The 21,953-nt window shown below is 35.0% G+C and overlaps 1 protein-coding gene and 1 long non-coding RNA gene across 7 annotated transcripts in view; both read left to right on the top strand.

The window, feature by feature from the left end:
• LOC118767890 overlaps positions 1 to 20,406 on the top strand; it is a 20,894-nt gene extending 488 nt beyond the window's left edge. Inside the window, exons 2-3 of the long non-coding RNA XR_005003796.1 lie at positions 5,420 to 5,425; positions 20,392 to 20,406. This is a non-coding gene — a long non-coding RNA (uncharacterized LOC118767890). The remainder of the gene's footprint in view (positions 1 to 5,419; positions 5,426 to 20,391) is intronic.
• Positions 1 to 21,953, top strand: part of LOC115232355 (tubulin polyglutamylase ttll6-like) — a 497,092-nt gene that overhangs the window by 112,267 nt on the left and 362,872 nt on the right. The window lies entirely within an intron of this gene.

The raw sequence follows: 21,953 nt of genomic DNA, 5'->3' as shown, positions 1-21,953 counted from the left end.
ATGCAGGAGCAATAACTTCTTCGGATTTCTCCCAGCCACAGAGCATCTTGGTTAAACTCCTCTTCACTCCAGATTTTCCTCTAGGAGTCTATCTCTTCTCATGAAGGAGCTTCTATATGCTGTTCACTGCTCCTCCTCTCTTGTCTCTATATACTGCTGCCTGATTTTGGTTAAATTTTTTGTTTATTGCTCTTCTCTCAGTTATTCTCTTTTGATGTTAGAGTTTTTCACTGACAGCTTTAAGCTCCTGCCATATATTTATAAGATCAATGTTTGTTGCTATATCAAGTTAAATATAAGAACAGTTTAATATTAAACTGAAGGATTACACAATACTTTTTTGTAGATTATATATTCATTAATTCTTGAAAGGTAAAATTTGACAGTAATTTCAAAGATTTAGTTTGCTTGCTTTCATCTGATAGTCTGCTAAACAAGCCAAAGCTGTCAAACTTTTCCTTGTAAAAGTTGATATATGCATGTATATATGTGTGTATGTGTATCTATGTATGTATGTGTGCATGTGTGTGTGTTTGTTTGTGTGTGTAAGTATATTATGCATATATATATATATATATATACACACATGCACATACAAGCATACATACACACATACATACATACATACATACATACATACATACATACATACATACATATATCTGTAATATAATATGTGATAATTATTCGGTTGCCATACTAAAGCTCTGAGTTTCGGATGTTGGGGCTGAAGCCTGCTCCAGCATCTCGTCAGTTATCGAGGCAATTAAAATATGCTATGAAAATGACCGTTAAACAAAGGGAAATTACTATGTAATTGACCATTATTAAGACAAAAGAGCTATTAGAATACAGGAAAGAAACTGAAGGGGAAGAAGTAAAAAGTAAAGGAAGTGAGCATATGCATATATAGCATGTACTTATTTTAGATGTACATTTGAATATAACTGTGCGCATATGGGTACGTGCATGTGTGTGTGTGTGCACAGACATACATATGTGTACATCGTGCATGTGTGCAGGTATGTATATATATACATGTATATGTACATGTGTATGGTTGCATGTATGTGTGGGTGTACATGCATGTGTTCCATGCAAATGTAAGCGAGCATATAGCATGTGCACATTTTTAACTGTGTGCATGCATATGGGTATGTGCATGCGTGTGTGTGTGCATATGTGTGTGTGGATTTGTATAAGTATACATGCGTGGTTGCATATATATATGTGCATCTATTTGGCATATATGTGGGTGTACATGTGTGTGTTTCATATGAGTCTGAGTGAGCATATGCATATAGGCACATGTACAGATGGAGGGGTGCACATACGCAATTGCTATGCACTCCTTTATTTTTTACTTCCTCCCCTTCGGTTTTTCCCTTATTTAACAGTCATTCTAAGAGCTCTTGTCTTAATAACGGTCAATTACATTGTAATTCCCCTTTATTTAAGTCATTTTCATAGCATACTTTAATTGCCTCGATAACTGAAGAGATGCTGGAGCAGGTTTCTGCCCTGCCATCTGAAACTCTGAGTTTTATTATGGCAAGTGAATAATTGTTACATATTATATTACAGATAAATTCCTCTATTTACATAATATCGAGGCATCTTTCATTCTTTTGCTGCCTTACCATTACTATTAACACACACACACACACACACACACACACACACATATATATATATATACATGCATATATATATATAACACGAATGACAAAAGAACAGGAGATACATAATTGCCTTAAGTATCTTACAGTTGTTTCTGCAAAAGCATCTTTCTTGGAGCTATGTCTACATTCATATAATTATATCTGTTTACCTGTCTGTCTCTTTGTATGTATGTATGTATGTATGTATGTGTTTTTATACCTTATATATATATATATATATATATATATATATATAGATAGATAGATAGATAGAGAGAGAAATTCTTATCAGGTGATTGTAGTTATCTATAATAAAAAAAAAAGCAACAAGTCCTTTTCTAGAAACATAGTATATTTTGTGTATTATTTCCTTTACAGTTTGATAAGATGTTTTAATATTCATATCTTTTGTGCTGTAAAAGAAACCAGTGTTAAAACAGCTGTATATGTTGTCAGCTTGTGAGTAAATAATAACCATATATGTATATGTATATATATATAGATATATATATATATATATATATATATATAATATATATATATATATATATTTATATGAAGATAGCTATGGCTGGTCTATGGGGTTTAACAGGCTTATAAAGCACTTGGTTTCTTTTACAGCACAAAAGATATGAATATTAGAACATCTTATGAAACTGTAAAGGAAATAATACACAAACTATACTAGTATGTCTCTAGTAAAGAGCTTGTTGCTTTTTTTTTTATTGTAGATGACTACAATCACCCGATAAGAATTTCCCTCTTAGCTTTACAGTGTCTCATCAGACCCTAATGGCCAGTGATTTATTTATGTCTGATGAGATGCTGTAAAGCTAAGCACCTCATGGATGTGAAACCCTGGGTGTTTCCCATAGAGTGGCCATAACTATCTTTATCCAAATACTCTACTGCTCTATACATTAGAGTGTGCATCTCTTTTGGATGTATCATTTAATGATATTGTATGTATGTATGTATGTATGTATGTATGTATATATATATATGTATGTAATATATATATATAATATATATATATATCTATATAAATATATATATATATATATATAAGAAATAATAAACCAATATATATATATATATATATACAAAATAAGAAAATGGAGGAGGAGGAATACACCTTAATCAATAATCAACTACCAGATAATACCCATTCACATAATTATTAACAACTACATATGAACATCAAGGTCAAACACAATAATACAGAACAAAACAGTGCACATCAATGAGTAATATGATACATAAGTACAATATGTATAAATAAATATAAATATAAACTATATCTTACAGCTGTTTCAGCCATGTAGATATGAGATCTCATTATGCTCATATTAGCCAGGTGTGATAAGTTAATATGTGGTTATAAATGAGACACTTACATATATATCCCAAGGCCTCTTCAGAGATTATAAAGTACAATCCAAATATGAATATAAGAGAAGGTAAACCTATACAAGAATGAGTACATATACATAATATATAATATACACACTTATATGTATGTGTATATTATATATTATGTATATGTACTCATTCTTGTATAGGTGTACCTTCTCTTATATTCATATTTGGATTGTACTTTATAATCTCTGAAGAGGCCTGGAATATATATGTAAGTGTCTCATTTATAACCACATATTAACTAATCACACCTGGCTAATATGAGCATAATGAGATACTCATATCTACATCGCTGAAACAGCTGTAAGATATAGTTTATATTTATATTTATATTTATTTATATTTATTTATACGTATTGTACTTATTGTATCATATTACTCATTGATGTGCACTGTTTTGTTCTGTATTATTGTGTTTGACCTTGCTTATTTCACCCATATTTCCCTTGTTTGTTTATGTATTTCATGTTATTTGCACCATTTATGATGTCCTGTACCCATATATGCATGTGTATATATAAATACATATATATATTACATACATATATATATTATAAAGGTAAAGACCCCCTTCGGTCATGAATGACCATGGGATTGCACCTAGAAAGTTACCCTCCTAGACACAAGTCCGGGCAAGGTTGTTTATGGAAGACCAGCAGTCGCCCATGCATACCGGCCTCCCCTCTCCACGCCACCAGGTTATCCAAGGGAAGACAAAGGTCGATACAGCTTGGAACCAGTGACGTCGCAACTCATTTTACAGTGAGTGAACAGGAGCAACGTGAAATAAAGTGTTTTGCTCAAGAACACAACACGCAGCCCGGTCCGGGATTCGAGCTCACAACCTCACGATCGTAAGCTCGACGCTCTAACCACTGAGCCATACATAATATATGTGACAATTATTCGGTTGCCATAATAAGACTCTGAGTTTCGGATGTCAGGGCAGAAACTTGCTCCGGCATCTCATCAGTTATCGAGGCAGTCACTTGCATGATGTCGTCCACAGAAACATGATGTAGCCTATACATGTGGTATGTATGTATGTATGTATGTATGTATGTATGTATGTATGTATGTATGTATGCATGATGCATGTATGTATATGCATGCATGCATATATATATATATATATATATATGTATATATATGTGTGTGTATGTATAAGGTGAGATGGCAGAAAAGTTAGCATGTTGAATGCAATGTGCTTCACAGTAGTTCTGGCTCTTCAAGATCTGAATTCAAATCTTGTTGTGATCAGCTTTGCCTTTCAATCTTATTTGAGTAAAAAAAAAAAATGAAGCACCAGTCAAGTACAGGGGTTGAGGTAATTGACTAAGCACCTCTCACTTAAACTGCTGTTGTGCCAAAATTAGAAACCACAACATATATACATATACATGAATTGAACATGTAAGAGAAGTGATTTGGGAGAATTGATGTTTATTCCTTTTGCTTACAGCTGTTTCTTAATCATGTTAGTTGCATAATAGGTATTACATCAGCATTCATGCCTATATAAAATATACATATAAATATATATGTACACTGATATGTACAAGCATGCTGAGAAATTAACTAACAGACTAATGTTCAGAACAATTCATGATAGTTCAAAACATCAATTCTACTCCAGAAAGCAAGCTGAACCAATATAAGGGATCTGTTTGATTCTTTGGAACCCTATTATTACTATATATACATTCGTGTGTGTGTGTGTGTGTGTGTGTGTGTGTGTGTGTATTTGTGTGTTGTGTATGTGTATATATAATGTGCATGGATACTCTCTTTTTCTTTTACTCTCTTTTACTTGTTTCAGTCATTTGACTGTTGCCATGCTGGAGCTCCACCTTTAGTTGAGAAAATTGACCCCAGAACTTATTCTTTGTAAGCCTAGTACATATTCTATCGCTTTCTCCCACTGAGTTACGGGGACGTAAACATACCAGCATCGGTTGTCAAGCGATGTTGGCGGGACAAACGCAGACACACAAATACACACACACACATACATATATATGACTGGCTTCTTTCAGTTTCCATCTGCTAAATCCACTCCCGAGGCTTTGGTTGGCCTGAGGCTATAGTAGAAGACACTTGCCCAAGGTGCTACACAGTGGGATGGAAACCGGAACCATGTTGTTGGTAAGCAAGCTACTTACCACACAGCCACTCCTCCGCCAATATATTGAAATTATGGACTTAACTCTGGTCGAACAAAGCTATGAAGATATTGACAACATCACTAGTTGTTCTTTGCTTTTGAAGACCATGGGAATAAAAAAATTAAGAAAATCATCCTTTACTTGTAAACAGGTAAATGTTAGCATCAGGAAGAGCATCTGGTCATAAAATCCTGCCGCTAATAATTTTCATCCAGATCCATGCTTGTATGGAAAACTGAACAACTAATGAGAAAATGAATGAAACAAGCAGATACATATGAATATACACAAACAAACACACTCTTTCTTTCGTACACACATACATATATATTATGGAGGTGTGTATAATGCACACATTTACATATATATGTATGTATTATGTATATATATTAATATGTGAATACATCTATATATACCTATATAAATATACATATTTATTATATATATTTATATATATTTACATACACATATGTACTTGTATGATATATGTACATATAAATGTGTGTGTATTTATATATATGCATATATATCTTCCATATATATATAAATATATGTATACATATATGAGTATTAATATGTGTGTGTATATATATATATATATACACACACACACATACATACTTTCACACATGCACACACAAACACACACACATGCATGCACACACACACACACAAGCATACTTATGTATATATTGTTAAAGCCTACCTAAATATATAAAAAGCATTCCAAATTACATTTCAATAAATTACATAAAGAATATGACAAATGGATAATAAAAATGCTTCTCTGACAATGAACTCTGTATTCTCCAGCATTACTTTCTGATTTACAACTGGCTTTAGAAGCAATTGTTATGTCTGCAAAAGTAGAAAAAAAAAATCCCCCAAAGTAACACACTCCCCAAACAAACAAACACACACACACACACACACACACACACACACACACACACGCACGCATATATATATATATGTGTGTGTGTAAAACCTATAATAAATCAAGAAAAGAAAGAAGGAATAAGAACTATTGACTGTTTAGGAACTAGTTTCTTTGTCTGGAGAATTGTGTTCAGTTCTCTTGTTTAAAAGTTTCATGGTTATGTTGAGTTTGGTGTGTATGCATGTGTATGTGTGTGTGTGTGTGTGTGTGTGTGTGTGTGAGTGTGTGTGTATGTGTGTGTGCATGTATGGCCGCATGTATGTGTATATGTGCATGTGCTCACATGTGTGTGGGCATGTGTGTGCGTATGTATGTGTGTGTTTATTTTTATGATTTTGTGTGCATGTGTGTGTGAGTTGTTTGTATTTCTATAGAAGTTTCATGAAATTAATAAAAAAAAAAAAAAAAAAAAAAACACAATTTTATCATCTCCCCTCCACCACTTCCCTGCTATTCCTTCACGAGGATTTTGTTATAATATTCATTTTCTGAAACATATTCTTGATTTCTGTTGCCAGTAGCTTTAATTAGTGAGGGTTTCAAATACCAGATATCAAGAAAACAATGCCCTCTGATTATTTTTGTTGTTTAAATCCTGGATATGGTTGAGTGAACCTATGATTGCAAGAGTCCCAGCCATGATTGCTCACTTTCCTCACCTTCATGGTTCAATGGATGGAAAGATGACTGCAGCAAGGGAGACCTGTGTGAATTTTCAAAATACCTGTGTAAGATTTTGCAGATTAAATTTGTTTTTAGATTAAATTACACACTAGGAGTGGCTGTGTGGTAAGTAGCTTGCTTACCAGCCACATGGTTCCGGGTTCAGTCCCACTGCGTGGGCACCTTGGGCAAGTGTCTTCTACTATAGCCTCAGGCCGACCAAAGTCTTGTGAGTGGATTTGGTAGATGGAAACTGAAAGAAGCCTGTCGTATATATATGTATATATGTATGTGTGTGTATGTGTTTGTGTGTCTGTGTTTGCCCCCCCCCCCCGAACATCGCTTGACAACCGATGCTGGTGTGTTTACGTCCCCGTAACTTTGCGGTTCGGCAAAAGAGACTGATAGAATAATTACTAGGCCTACAAAGAATAAGTCCTGGGATCGATTTGCTCGACTAAAGGTGGTGCTCCAGCATGGCCACAGTAAATGACTGAAACAAGTAAAAGAGTAAAAGAGTAACATGTTAAAAAAAAAAATCAATGTTGAATTACCAAGTGTTTCTCCTCACATAAACTTATAGAAAAAAATTTTTAATGACTACAGCAGACTACAGAGAATAGGAGGAGGCAAGTAAGACATCTTTGTCATCCACTGCATCTGCCTCCATCCCCTGTCATCTTTACCTGGTTTTCTCACTGGATTGTAGATGGCTACAGACAAAAGAGTGAGATTGATAGTGCACAGCTCTTTTCCCCTTTAAACAAAGTCAGCGCACAAGTCATCAGTCATCCTTGAGGACAACTAGATTGTCCTTGTCATTCTGACAGATGAGCATGACTAAGAATGTGAATTGAGGGCAATTTTATTGCTGTATCTTGCATATTGAAAGATTCTGTATAAGCTTTCTGAATGGTTCATGAAAACACAAGAGACTAATATAAATTCTATCTGTAGTAAGTTTATAAACTACTTTTAAAGCATCATAATTATTCAGCTGCTTGTTCTTCAGTTTTTCTTCTACATTTGGCTGTCTGTCATGAAATGTCTAATAGTGTTTTAATTTTCATTAGTTATTTAGTCAAAACTTTGTGACCATATCATATTTATATTTATAATGAAATATCTGATAGTAATTGTTTCATTTGAGTTTTCTGTCATTTGTTGTGTTGTGCATCAGATATAGAATTTTCTTTTATTCTTTTACTTGTTTCAGTCATTGGGCTGTGCCCATACTGGAGCACCGCTTTTAGTCGAACAAATCGACCCCAAGACTTATTCTTTGTAAGCCTAGTACTTATTCTATTGGTCTCTTTTTTGCTGGACCACTAAGTTACGGGTATGTATACATACCAAAATCATTTGTCGAGCAAAGGTGGGAGGACAAACACAGACACACAAACAAATACATATATGCACACACACACACAGATATATATATATATAATATATATATATATATATAATATATATATATAGGAGGAGATTTCACAAAAAACAAAAGACGAAGACAGGTGGTGTAGACAACAAACAGATGTATTAGTTTAACGCTCAGATGCATGTATATATATATCATCATCATCATCATCATCATCATCGTTTAACGTCCGTTTTCCGCGCTAGCACGGGTTGGACGGTTTCGACCGGGGTCTGGGGAGCTCGGGACTGCCCCAGGCTCCAGTCTAGTCTGGCAGTGTTTCTACAGCTGGATGCCCTTCCTAACGCCAACCACTCCGCGAGTGTAGTGGGTGCTTTTTACGTGCCACCTGCACAGGTGCCAGAGGGGTCTGGCATCGGCCACGTTCGGATGGTGCTTTTTATGTGTGGGGGGAGGGTGCAGAAATAGAGGGGAGCACCAGTGGGGAGGGGTGGTTCAGAGAAATGATGACAGGTTCTAGGCAAGTAGAATGTAGGATATCGAGAGAGGGGTAATGCATGGTGAAATAGCGTATTGAAGAGGGGGGTTCGAAGAGTAGATACCTATATATATATATATATATATATATATATATATATGCATACATACATACATACCTATATATGATGGGCTTCTTTCAGTTTCTGTTTATCAAATCCACTCACAAGGCTTTGGTCAGCCTGAGGCTATTGTAGAAGACACTTGCCCTAGGTGCCACATAGTGGGACTGAAACCAGAACCATGTGGCTGGAAAGTAAGCTTCTTATCAAACAGCCCTTCCTGTGCCTATGTAAAAATATTTTTTACTGTAAGCACAAAGCCTGGAATTTTCAAGGAGTGGGATAGGTAATTACATCACCCCCAGTGCTCTACTGTTAGTTTATTTTATCAGACCTAAAGGGACGAATGACAAAGTCAACCTGGTAAAATTTGAACTCAGAACATAAAGACAAAATGCTGCTAACCTTTTTGTCCAGCATGCCAAGGATTCTGTCAGCTTGCTGCCTTCTGGATAGAAAATAACAATGCTAAGATTGTTTCAGGTTGATGCAGCTCTACAGAAGAAGGGTTGGATTAATTATTGAATATGGGGTATAGGAAGAAAGTGGAGGTGCATGGCTTAGTGGTTAGGGTGTTGGGCTCATGATTTTAAGATTGTGGTTTCGATCCCTAGATTGGGTTATGCATTGTGTTCTTGAGCAAAATACTTCATTTCACATTGCTCCAGTCTACTCAGTTTACAAAAATGAGTAATCCTGCGATGGACTGGTATTCTGTCCAGAGAGGAGTATATAAAGAATATATAGGCGTGGCTGTGTGGTAAGAAGCTTGCTTCCCAACAACATGGTTCTGGGTTCAGTCCCACTGCATGACATCTTGGGCAAGTGTCTTCTACTATAACTTCAGGCTGACCAAAGCCTTGTGAGTGGATTTGGTAGATGGAAACTGAAAGAAGCCTATCATGTATGTGTGTGTATGTATATATATATATATATATATATATATATATAAAGATACACACACACACACACACATATATATATATACATACACACGCACACAGACATGCAGGAAGTAAATATACACCTTCAATTTTCAAAATCTTTTATTTAATACACAAAGCGAACAATTGAAATGTAATTGATAGGTAGGACTACATACTTGAGTATTTAGTTGACATTCCCTTTGCAGTTTTTAATTCAGAAACTCTTTTTGGCATTGAACTGATGAGCTTTTTGATTGTCTCTTGTATGTTTAGGTGATATTTGCATTGAGTTGTAGGATAGAAACTATTATATTGATAGTAAATGATATCAAAAAGAAGCTACAGTTTGACAGTAGAATGATATTTGTTGTGTGTTAACTCTTTAGCATGCCAGGTGTGTATAAGAAGATAAAGATTGTTTAACATAACAAATAAAATTTAATTAGAATAGATGGTACAAAACACAGCTTTTCACATGATGCAAGAAATCAGATATCTACATGTCTTGGATCCTTTTGAATGACAAGTAAGAGATAATTAGCTGTGAGACAAAATTGTGAAGGCAACAGAAACATGTGTGTGGTGTCATGTGTGAGGTTTAGTCAGAAAATATATTTAGTTCACAGCTAGGACTTACTATAACAAATTGTAGCAGGTGCCAGCAAAGTTGGTAACACAACAATTAATTTCCTCATAGGCTGTGACAATAGAATTAGCTGCTGAACAAGTTGCGATGATAAAGCTGGAGAATGACGGTGATCTGAAATCTATTAAGCAGGCGTCATTGTAACAGCAGAGATTAAGAAGTCAGCTTTGGCAGACCTTGCTAGAATGATGGTAACCGCATGTAGTCTGTGGTCTTGGGCAGAAGAGAGATTCATGTTCCATGGTGTCCAAAATGGCAAGAGAGAGCGAGCACTCAAAGACCTCGGAATATATAGGAGTCAACTGCCATGCCACCTGTTGGCATTTTCTGGCAAAGCTATCTTTGCTACCTGGTGGTGTTTGCCAGCAAAGGGATGTGATTCAGCTATCTTTGCTATGCTACATTTCTTTTGTTTCTATATTTCTCTTAAAATACACTGTCTTAGTTTCGCTAATTTTGAAAATAACAAAGAATTTAGTAAAACGAATTTGTCATTATTAAGCTGGTGATTGGGACAAATATTGACACGAAACTTTGATGGAAGGTTTTAATTTAGAACACTTTAAAGCAAGGAGTTTGAATCAGAATGAGGTGTGGCCCTAGGTGGGTTGGCATCTGAAAGGACTTAAAAACTTGCCAAGACGGGTGGATGGGTTCCATACTTTAAAAGGAATGGCATTTTCCAAAAATGATTTTTCGCATATATGTATAATCATAAAGGTGCAGGTATGGCTTGTACTTAGGAAGTTCATTTTGCAACCATGTGATTTCATGTTTGATTTCATTGTGTGACACCTTGCATGTCTTTTACTATAATACTTCTTGTGTGAAATTTGGTTTACAGAAACTGTTTGGAAACCTGTCATGCATATGTATATGTGTGTGTACATGTGCAGGTGTGCATGTGTGTGTGCATATGTGTGTGCATGTGTGTATGTATATTTGTGTGTATATTTGTGTGTGTGTGTGCATGCATGTGTATAGGTGTGCATGTGCACATGTTCTTGAATGTGCATATATGTATCCGTGTGTTTGTCTATACTTGTGTTTGCATTGATATCACTTGGGTAGCAGTGATATTTGTTTATGCTCTATATAAGCAATAAGTCCCGCAGCTCAGTGGTTTGAACAGACAAAAACTAGTGGGATGAAATACCTTCTTGATAACAAGTAAATGCTGGTTTCAGAAACCAAAAATTAGAAAAGATAATTTTACATTCTGATTTTCAATTAGGCATTTGTGCAACACATTAGATCTGCTCTTCTGCTACACAACACCTTCTTTTAATTCTAACCACCGAACTACTTTGAAGGAGATATCTGTAGTACAGTTGACTGACAGATACGTAGCAGGCCAAACTTTTATCCTTCTAGCTAAAATTTCAGATGATTCTGAATAAAGAAAACCTACTACTGCTGTTGTTATTATTTAGTCTGAGATCAGGTCTGCACTGTTTCAGCAGACCTTTGATTGAAAACATTCCAGTGAATGACCATTTCATCTATGTTTAACCCATTCATAATTAACCCTTTCGTTACTGTATTTATTTTGAGATGCTCTGTGTTTCTTTCAATTACTTTAAATATAACAAAGGATTTAGTAAAATAACTTAGTTATCATTAAGCTAGTGTTAGGAACATTAATTGTGACAAAGGTTTGGTGGAAGATTTTAATTCAAAACTTATGAAAACTAGACATTTGTATTACAGAGCCAGAGCCGGTTTCAGCCGGGTTGGTAATGAAAGGGTTAAAATATACTGCTTATGCATTTCACTTAATTTAGCAGATAATGTAATGTTTGGAAGTATTTTGTAAATAATACACCTCAGTTTTTTTATCATTAAATTTAAAAGAACATAACTTAAAAGAGTCTTATGCAAAAAAATATAGATGAAAGGTTTTATTTTAGACACAAACACATTAAAACAATAGGTCTTGTGTCATGAAACTACCAAGAGTGGCTTGTAGCAGATTGGTACTGCTAGTATTAAAAGTATAAGGTGTGATTTAAAAGCAACATAGTTTTAGTAGGTAGAATGACCCTGTGAAGGAGCTTTTATTGGGTTGAAAAACCTATACTTTAATCACTCAGTAATCACAAAGTGTTAATTTGATTGATATTTTTCAATTGATGAAGAAACAGATTTTCTAAAGTGATGTGAAAGAGTTTGCACTCTTTGATATATTTTGTTTGATATATTTTCCACATAGTATCCTCTTTATGTTACATTTTTTGTATTTGGTTTGCAAGAATCTTGATGTGAACTTGTGATTGAAACAGATTTTGTTGTATCTTGGAAGAGTCATCATGCCAGTAATAAACACGTGCATTGGTTTTATTTCACTTCTTTTATTACTATTATTAGTAAATTAGTTAAGCAGTTAACCAATTTGACTAATCATTTGTTTGATCAATTATTTGGTCAATCAATCAATCATCTAAGTTTATCAAAGTCCTTTCATTGCTATTCACAATCTCTTCAAGGACATGCTCTTTCTACACCAGGTTTACTGCAGTCTATCATCTTTATTGGTATGTAGAAACTTCCATTAGAATAATGTAAATCTTAATAATTGTAGCGATGTGACTCGAATTCAGTTTGAAAGTACTGTCTATATATAGTCTTGACTTTGATTTTTCACAACAAACATGTTCATACCTGGAATATTCTTTGTCTCTGTGACTCTACTTTTCGGTGTGGATATGTAAGGTTTAGGTTCTTGTTTTCCATTTATTACTTCTTAAAATAAATATAAAGGATTTATTACATACAGTGGCAATAAAAAGTAAAAAAAAATAGATCAAGTTTTAGAAGTAGTGCTATTTTATTTTGAATTACAGACACTTGATGACGAGTTTTAGCTTATTTATTATTTAAGAGCGTAGTGTAAGATTCTTTAAACTAAAAATAATATTTCCATTACATTGTTATGTTCTAACTAGTTGTCGTTCTAAAGAACAGTTGAATTTCAAACAGTGAGCGTATGTTCAATCATATGTTTATTATAGATATAAAGAATTGTTTTGTTAAAAAAGAATGAATGACATTAAGATGTTGCATTGAGGCTCGTAAAATATGAGAAGAAAAGAAACAGATAGTCATAAAATAATGTCTTTCAAGCCATTGTGTTAATTATGAGTAACTGACAAAACATATCTGAAACCAAAATACTGACTGGCTGTCTCTTTCATATGTTGGCTGAAAATAAAAGAGAGTCTATAGATTGATAAGTAAAGAATATAGAAAGCTATTTTTCATAGAGCGAACACATTATTTACCCCAAATATCAGACACTTTTATTTAAATTGTTGAAAGAAAAAAGTCACCAATTGGCATTACTGAAAAAAGAAAAAAAAAAAGAAAATATCAATTTGGCAGTCATTGTAGTAAACAAATTTATTGAGAAAGTAAAGGTCGTTAATTTATCAAAAAATATTTTCGAGGTAATTGAGAGTAGAATAATAGTTTTGTATTGATAAAGAGGTGTGAAGCATGCCAATACAATAAGAGGAATTGGTGACAGTTAAAGACGTTGAAGGATTGAGAGATTTATTTCTGTGCTTAATTGTTTGATTAAAAGGAAAGCACCATTTTCATTTTGGCCCTGTTTGTCATTAAAACAACATTCTGTTTTTCTAGAGATTTAAAGAATCTTACCGATTTAAAGGACCTTACTGATTAATTATGGTTAATGACTGATCAATTAATTCAAAGTAAATCAAAAAGAAAAAAAATTCATTAATAACTATTAACAAAGAATTAGCCACTGTAGTTATCATCATCAAAGTTGTTGTCACCTTCATTGTATTCATCCTCCTCCTCCTCATCATCATCATAATTTAATATCCATTTTCCATGCTGGCATGGGTTGGATGGTTTTGACAGAGCCTGATGAGCTACAGAGCTGTGTCAGGTTCCAGCTTCAGCTATGGCATAATTTCTGCTGCTGCTGGATCCCCTTCCTAATGCCAGCCATTTTAAAATGAGCATTGGTTGTTTTGTTTTTTTTCATGACACTGGCACTAACAAGGTTGCCAAGTAAGTTGCAAGACAAAGAGAAAAAAAATGAAGAGGCAAAATCCTTCACGTCAGAGTGGGAATGTGTTTGAAAGATGGAGAGATGGCTTTACATGTGATGTGGAAACCTAAAATATAAGAAAGGGACAAGCACAGGTGTTTTCCTAGAGAGGAGACACATGCATTCCTTGTGTTATTCAAGGGTAAATGAGGGTAGCTGCAAGGGAGATAAAGACTGTGGTAACAGGGTGCCAGAGCATACACTCAAGGTACAAAAAGGTGAGTATAAGGGAGAATATGGACTGAAGATCAAAAAGAAAGACAAGTGCTGGTAAGTTCATAAGAGTGTAGGAGGAAAATTTTGGATGGGTAGAAATTGGGTTAGCCATGGATATAGTGAGTGAAGAAAGGTGGAGATGTGGTTAATGGTAAATATTAGCACCGTCCCAGTGGCATATAAAAAGCACCATTTGAGCGTGGCTGATGGCAGTACTGGTGGCATGTAAAAAGCACCATTCATGTGTGGTCAATGCCAGTGCTGCCTGACTGGCTCCTTTACTGGTGACATGTAAAAAGCACCATTCGAGCGTGACTGATGCCAGTGCTTCCTCAGTGGCCTCCATGCAGGTGGCATGTACAAAGCACCCACTACATTCTCAGCATGGCTGGCGTTAGAAAGGGCATCCAGCTGTAGAAATTTTTCCAGATCAGATTGGAGCAGAGTGCAACCTCCTAGCTTGCCAGTCCTCAGTCAAACCGACCAACTCATGCCAGCATGGAAAGCAGATGTTAAACGATGATGGGGAGGGATGTGAGAAGGATAATATAAACTCAGGAAGGAAGAAGTGACATGCATCAGCATAGAAGACATAGGGAGCAGCAGTATCATATATCTGTGGGACTAAGGGCATTTTTGAATCATGTTTTGGTTTCTATTGTCTAACCTTGGGGTTCTTAACCAGAGTTCATATGGCTCTTTGGGTTCACATAAGATTTTGTTGCTAAATTCATGTGCACACAATTGTTTATACTTCTTCAATACACGAAATATTCTTTTACTCATTTCAGTCATTCATCTGTGACCAGACACATTTTTATCCCCATCTTGTGTCTTTTTTCAACTGGGGTAGTCATGTATCTCCTATACAGCAAGGTACCTGTTTCTGTCCCTCTGTCATACTTTAAACCTCTCATCACCTGGCATAAAGCTATCTCCATTAATACTACACCTGCTTCAGTTGAGGAGTCTTGTCTTTCAAATTACTCAGTGATTTCACTACTGCCGGTGTCACATAAAAAAAGCACCCAGAGCATTCTGTAAAGTGGTTGGCCTTATGTTGCAATTTTGTGGCTCATCAGCTCCTGTTGAATTGTACAACCCATGCCAGCATGGGAAACAGACAGTAAATTGTGGTGATGGTGATCATGATGAATTAACAGTCAAAGATGTAAAACACTGGAGAGATTTGTTTCTGTAATTATTTCTTTGATTAAGAGGAAAGCATAATTGTTCCTTTTTTTCTTTTTCTTTTTTTTTCTTTCTTTTTTTTTGCCCTGTTTCTTGATCAAACATTCTATTCCAGTAATCTTTGAAGTTATGAAATCTAGATTCTTGAAGAATGAAGAAACTTAATGACAAACTAGTTAACTTAAAAACATTGCTTTCAAATTTTGGCACAAAGCCAGCAATTTGTTGAGAAAATGTAAGTCAGTTACCTTGACTGCAATGCTCAACTGATACTTATTTTATCAACAATGAAAGGATGGAAGGCAAAGCTGACCTTAGCAAAATTTGAACTCAATGTGTAAAGATGGACAAAATGCCACTATTAGTGGCACCTGCATGGAGGCCACTCAGGCAGCACTGGCATCAGTCACGCTCGAATGGTGCTTTTTACATATCACCAGATGGGACATGTGTGGTCAATGCCAGTGCTACCTGACTGGCTCCTGTACTGGTGACATGTAAAAAGGCTGAAAAGAGAGACAGAATGTTTATTAGTAGCAGCACAAGATCAAACATTAAAGACTAATTGGATAAAAGTCAAGGTAGACAAAAACCAAGTAGATTCCCAATGTAGGTTATGCAAATCAAAAGAGGAAAATGTTACTCATATAGTAAGTGAATGTAGTATGCTGGCACAGAAAGAATACAAGAAAAGACATGACAACCTAGGGAGTGTAATCCACTGGGAATCATATAGAAAGCTAGGATTTGACCATACTGATAAATGGTATGAACATGAACCTAGTAAAGTACAAGAATGTTGTTGGACTTAAACATTCACACTGACAGATTAATAGAAGCTAGAAGGCTTGATTTAGAAGTAGTAGTTAAAGAGAATAGAAAGTATCAGATAATTGACTTTACAGTCCTAAAGGATGAAAACATCAATATGAGAGGTATAGAAAACAAAAAAGGAAAGTACCAGGACCTAGCCATTGAATTACAGAGGCTATGGAAAGTGCAGGTAAAATGTATTCCAGTAGTTGTAGGTGTATTAAGAACTATCCCTAAAGATTTGAACAGATGGATAGAGAAAATAGGCATGAAACTCAGTTTAGTTTAGGTCAAGAAAACAGTGCTATTAGAGACAGCTAGGTTACTTAGGAGGGTTCTTGGCATCTAAGGTTCATTGTTGTTGCCTGATGTTAAGAAGTTTCTTTTCCAACAGTCTAATCTGTTGTGTGTATATGAATGATAATTATAGTTTCAAATTTTGTCACAAGGGTAGCCATTTTGGGGGAGTGGACTAGTCAATTACGTCAACCCCAGTGTTTCACTTTTATCAATTCCAAAAGGATGAAAGGCAAAGTTGACCTCAGCGGAATTTGAACTCATAGCGTAGTGGCGGACAAAATACCGCTAAGCATTTTGCCTGGCATGCTAATGATTCTGCTAGCTCACCACCATCGAGCCATAGAAAAATCTGCCTCAGTGAAATCTGTCTCACCCATGCTAGCATGGGAAAATAGAGGTTAAAATGATGATGATGATGACAATGATGATGATGATTGATGGTGGGGATGACGATACTGATGATGGTGTCTACTGGTGTCTGTAGTCAAAATATAGAAAAACCAGCAAAATCTTTCATTATAGCATTCTATTGAAGACAACATAATGATAAGAAATTGTAGCTAACTAAGATAAAATTAACTCATGATGTCAGTAAAATCATTGGATCAGAAATGTTTGATTTAATGTCTATAGGTTTCAGTCTGGCTAGACATTCTGAAAGTAATTGGAAGGTATTCTAATATCTTTAAACTAATTAATAATATATTTATTGTTATAAAAAGTTATAGAATTTTGAGATTTAATGTTGCTGAATCTTAATTTTTGCGAAGTGTAGAGATACCACTTATGTAATGTTGCTTTACAAGTTTATTATTATTAAAATTTTGGAATATTGAACCAGAGAAGTTCTACTTGGCAATAGCATGAGAATATTGTGTATTGCAATATTTAAAACATGTAGTTTATTGACATTTTATGTCAACAAAGCATTAGATGTAACCAATCTGAAGTTGATTAAATGTCATTGTAGAAAATGCTTGTAGTCAAAGTATTTATTTATTTAGAAAAAGTAAATGCTAAATATCATTGATGTAATTAGTTAAATGAAAAAGCAAAAAAAAAAAAATATATATATATATATATATATAAAAAGATGACAAAATTTCCTGCAGAAGTTTCAGGAGATAGTAAGGATAGAAAAAAAAATCTTTGATTTGTGAATTGTTAATTTTGGGTTATGGTACTCTGAAAAATTACACAGAGTTAAAAAAAAAAAAAAGAAAGAAAAAAATCAGAAGTTTTATACCAGCAAAATATCTTTGAAATTTTTGCATTAGGTGAATTTGTTCCCTGTAGATAAATTTGGTTGCAATAACTACATATTTGATATCAGCCTTAATCAGCTCTGCTGAAGATGATCAATGATGTACAGTTAGCTAATCAAATGCTTGGAAGTAACCTAGCACTACATCACCCTAGATTTGCAGTGGGAACTCATCATCATCATCATCATCGTTTAACGTCCGTTCTCCATGCTAGCATGGGTTGGACGGTTTGACCGGGGATCTGGGAAGCCAGAAGGCTGCACCAGGCTCCAGTCTTATCTGGCAGTGTTTCTACAGCTGGATGCCCTTCCTAACGCCAACCACTCCGTGAGTGTAGTGGGTGCTTTTTACGTGCCACCTGCACAGGTGCCAGGCGAGGCTGGCAATGGCCACGGTCGGATTGGTGTATTTTATGTGCCACCGGCACGGAAGCCAGACGAGGCGGTGCTGGCATCGGCCACGAGTCGGATAGTGCTTTTTATGTACCACCAGACCAGGGATCCTGGCTGGTTCAATTCGATTTCGATTTCGCTTGCCCCAACATGTCTTCGCAAGCAAAGGGGGTTGGCATGGGTGCCTGTCGTATGGTCAGATTGGTGTATTTGGGAACTGGTGAGAAGAATTCATTGCAGGAAAAGTCTTGATATTTTCCATTTACTGTTCAAGTATCAAGTAGACATGCTGTTTGTAGCCTCTTAACTGATACTGCAACAGACACTTTGTGATTGTAGGGTGAGAGCCGTAATTTCATTTTGTAAGGCTGAAACAGAATTAGCATAGCTCATAATGGGTGTCGTGCACTTCTAGTTGGCTAGTTTTATTGTCCACTTCTTTTGTCTGTGTATTATATTAGAGAGTTATAAGGTGGCCAGCTTGCAGAGTCTTAGTACATTGAAAAAAATGCTTTGCATTGTTTCTTCTGCCTCTTTACTTTCTCAGCTCAAATCCTGCTGAGGTCAACTTTGCCTTTCATCCTTTCAGGGTCAGTAAAATAGAGTACCAATCAAGGACAGCAATCAATGTAATCAACTTTCCCCATTTCCCTCAAAATTTCAGACCTTGTGCCAACATTAGAAAGAATTATGTTAGGGCATAACAGAATTTAAGTTTCTTTTTAATATATGGTCATGTCCTCTGTCATGTGAAAGTTACTGCAGTCTTTAACAGTTACAGAGCATATTGAACTTACTTTGTGCATGACTTTTGACTCACCCTGTATATTTTACAGTTCAGTGTAATGTACTTTTTACTGTATGTTTAACCTTATACTTTTGTAACAAGATGAAGGTCCCAGGAACACTTGAGGGGTGTCTGACTTATCTTGTCACACAATTGTCGAAGGGAGAACAAAAATCCTACTGTCTTCAATAGCAATAAATAATACTTTATTTTTCCGGGTTTCGCAAATAAAAAATATATACACATATATTTTCTTTAAGGGCGAACCGGTAGCCAAGTCCACAAGACTGTTCACAAATGTTCACTTGTGTGAACCAAAATTACCGTCTCCGTTCCCACTGAGAAGAGAGCTTCTCTATATGTAGGGCTTTCCCTGAGAGAAGGTTGGTCACATCCACTCGGTAGGGTTGCTGATTCAAAAAGAGAGATTTAGCGGGAATGCTTTCAGTTTGCAGTTCTCTGTGCATGCACATGAGGGAACTTCCGGCGGCCTACCAGAAGTAATCCAACTCTGCGCATGCACGCTGAAAACTTCCAAAAATAGCATCACTACACTTTCTTATGTACATTCTACTGTATTTTTAGTGACATTGTTTTACTGCTGTACTTTCTACTGTACTCTCCACTGTACTTTTGATCACCAGGATTTATTTCTGTACATCCTGCTGTATCTTTCATTTCATCATTATTTTTGTATTTTTATTGAGCTTAGTTTCCCATCTCTGGTCGACATCTGTCCTCATTTCTTGGATAGGGAACTTCTTCTCAAACCACACCACTGCTGTATGTGCTGACATAGTTCTTTTTGGCCTACATTTTATCAACTCTGGTGTACACCAAAGTCCAGCAGTATCTGTCACACTCTTCTTTCTGTATATCAAGGACCTACTCACAGCACGAACAACATACTCTCATATGCAAATAATTTCACTCTTCACGTCTCATTAAGCTTCTATACTCAATAACCTTCCATTTACAACTTACACACTTCAGAGCAAATATGCATTTATATATATATATATTACTTTAATCTAGTGATAAATATATTTTTAAAATTCCAAATAATTCTATTTTATTCTATTTCGTTTTTGGATTTGGTTTGCAAGATTCTTCATATGAGTTTGTGTGTTGAAGCATATTCTGTTGTGTCTGGGGAGAATCATTTTCTTTTTGTGCCTTATAATGTAACACTCATTCTGTTTAATTGAATATGCTCTTGTTTTGTGTTCGAAATCTGCTGGTTTAAAATTTAAATTTTAATTGATTAAGTCACGATAAAATATAATACTGGTTATAAATCACGATATATTCAATTTACTGTCTCCCTTTTCAAATTTCGGTTTATGACAAAGTCAAAATATATTAATATTCACTTTCAAAATTGTCGTTACATCTCTTGTATGTAGTAAGCAGTTTTTATGATTTAGTTGCCTATTTTTCCCTTCTGTATTATACAATTTTTACAACTTGCACATCACACGGCTTTTCATATTACTTTTATGTAGCATAAATTTCTTTGTTGTCTCTATGGACAGATGACTCTTTACATCTCTCCTAATCACCCAGTGATCCCAACTGTTTCCCCATTTTATGATCAGAAGCAGAAATTATTGATTCTATTGTAGGTGTCTGCAAAATTTCTGAGAATATATATAAACTTCCTGCCCTTTCAGTGCCAGAATGATACTGCACATCAAACTATGTTTCTTACTAACTATTGAGCACTCTCATACTAAATATTGCAACTTATTTTGACCTGTGAATATCTCTTTCATGTAAACCATTAGCTTTGCAACGTTCGTATCTTTTTGATTTCTGAAATTGTTTTTCAGACAAACACACTTTCTTTTTTTTTTCATATTTTCCATTGATTCTGTTGCATGGACTAAGTTATTTTAACTTAGATCTTTCCATAAGCATTGACTTTTGAATTAAAACATGAACATTTAAAAAAATAGCTATGTGAAAAGTAAAAAGTTCAGCATAGAAATTTCAGGACCAAAATTATAATTTTCAAATTCCCATCTAAAAAGATTAACTTAATAACAAATATATTTATGCATGAGTTTGACTACTCAAAAAAAAAAAAAAAGAAAAAGAAAAAAAGAAAAATTCTTCTGATCAAATTCTTTGATATTACTTCACATGCAACGCATAATTCAGGTATATGGCTGTTCTAAATTGACATAAGTAAACTTCTAGCAAATGCCTTCAGGTACATATTTTGAAACCAGCTCATTAATTATTTACTGATGATAGTTGGAACCGAAGCCAAACTATAAATTTTGAATCTTGATTAATTTTGCCATTAGCTGTTCTGCCAATTAGCTCAGTCAATTTTATTACTTGTCTTTTTATTTCATTTCTTTTATATCTTTATAGCTTCATGCAACCTACTCTGAAGTGCATTGTAATTATTATTGGAGGAATTGCAACTGTGTTTTTCTTGCATGTTAGTCCAAAGAGGAAAAAGCAGACACAACTTGTTCATTTCAGCTTGGCAGGAATAGT

Source organism: Octopus sinensis, linkage group LG2 (assembly GCF_006345805.1).
Source record: "Octopus sinensis linkage group LG2, ASM634580v1, whole genome shotgun sequence".
Classification (NCBI taxonomy): domain Eukaryota; kingdom Metazoa; phylum Mollusca; class Cephalopoda; order Octopoda; family Octopodidae; genus Octopus; species Octopus sinensis.
This window is presented reverse-complemented; position numbering and strand designations above follow the sequence as displayed.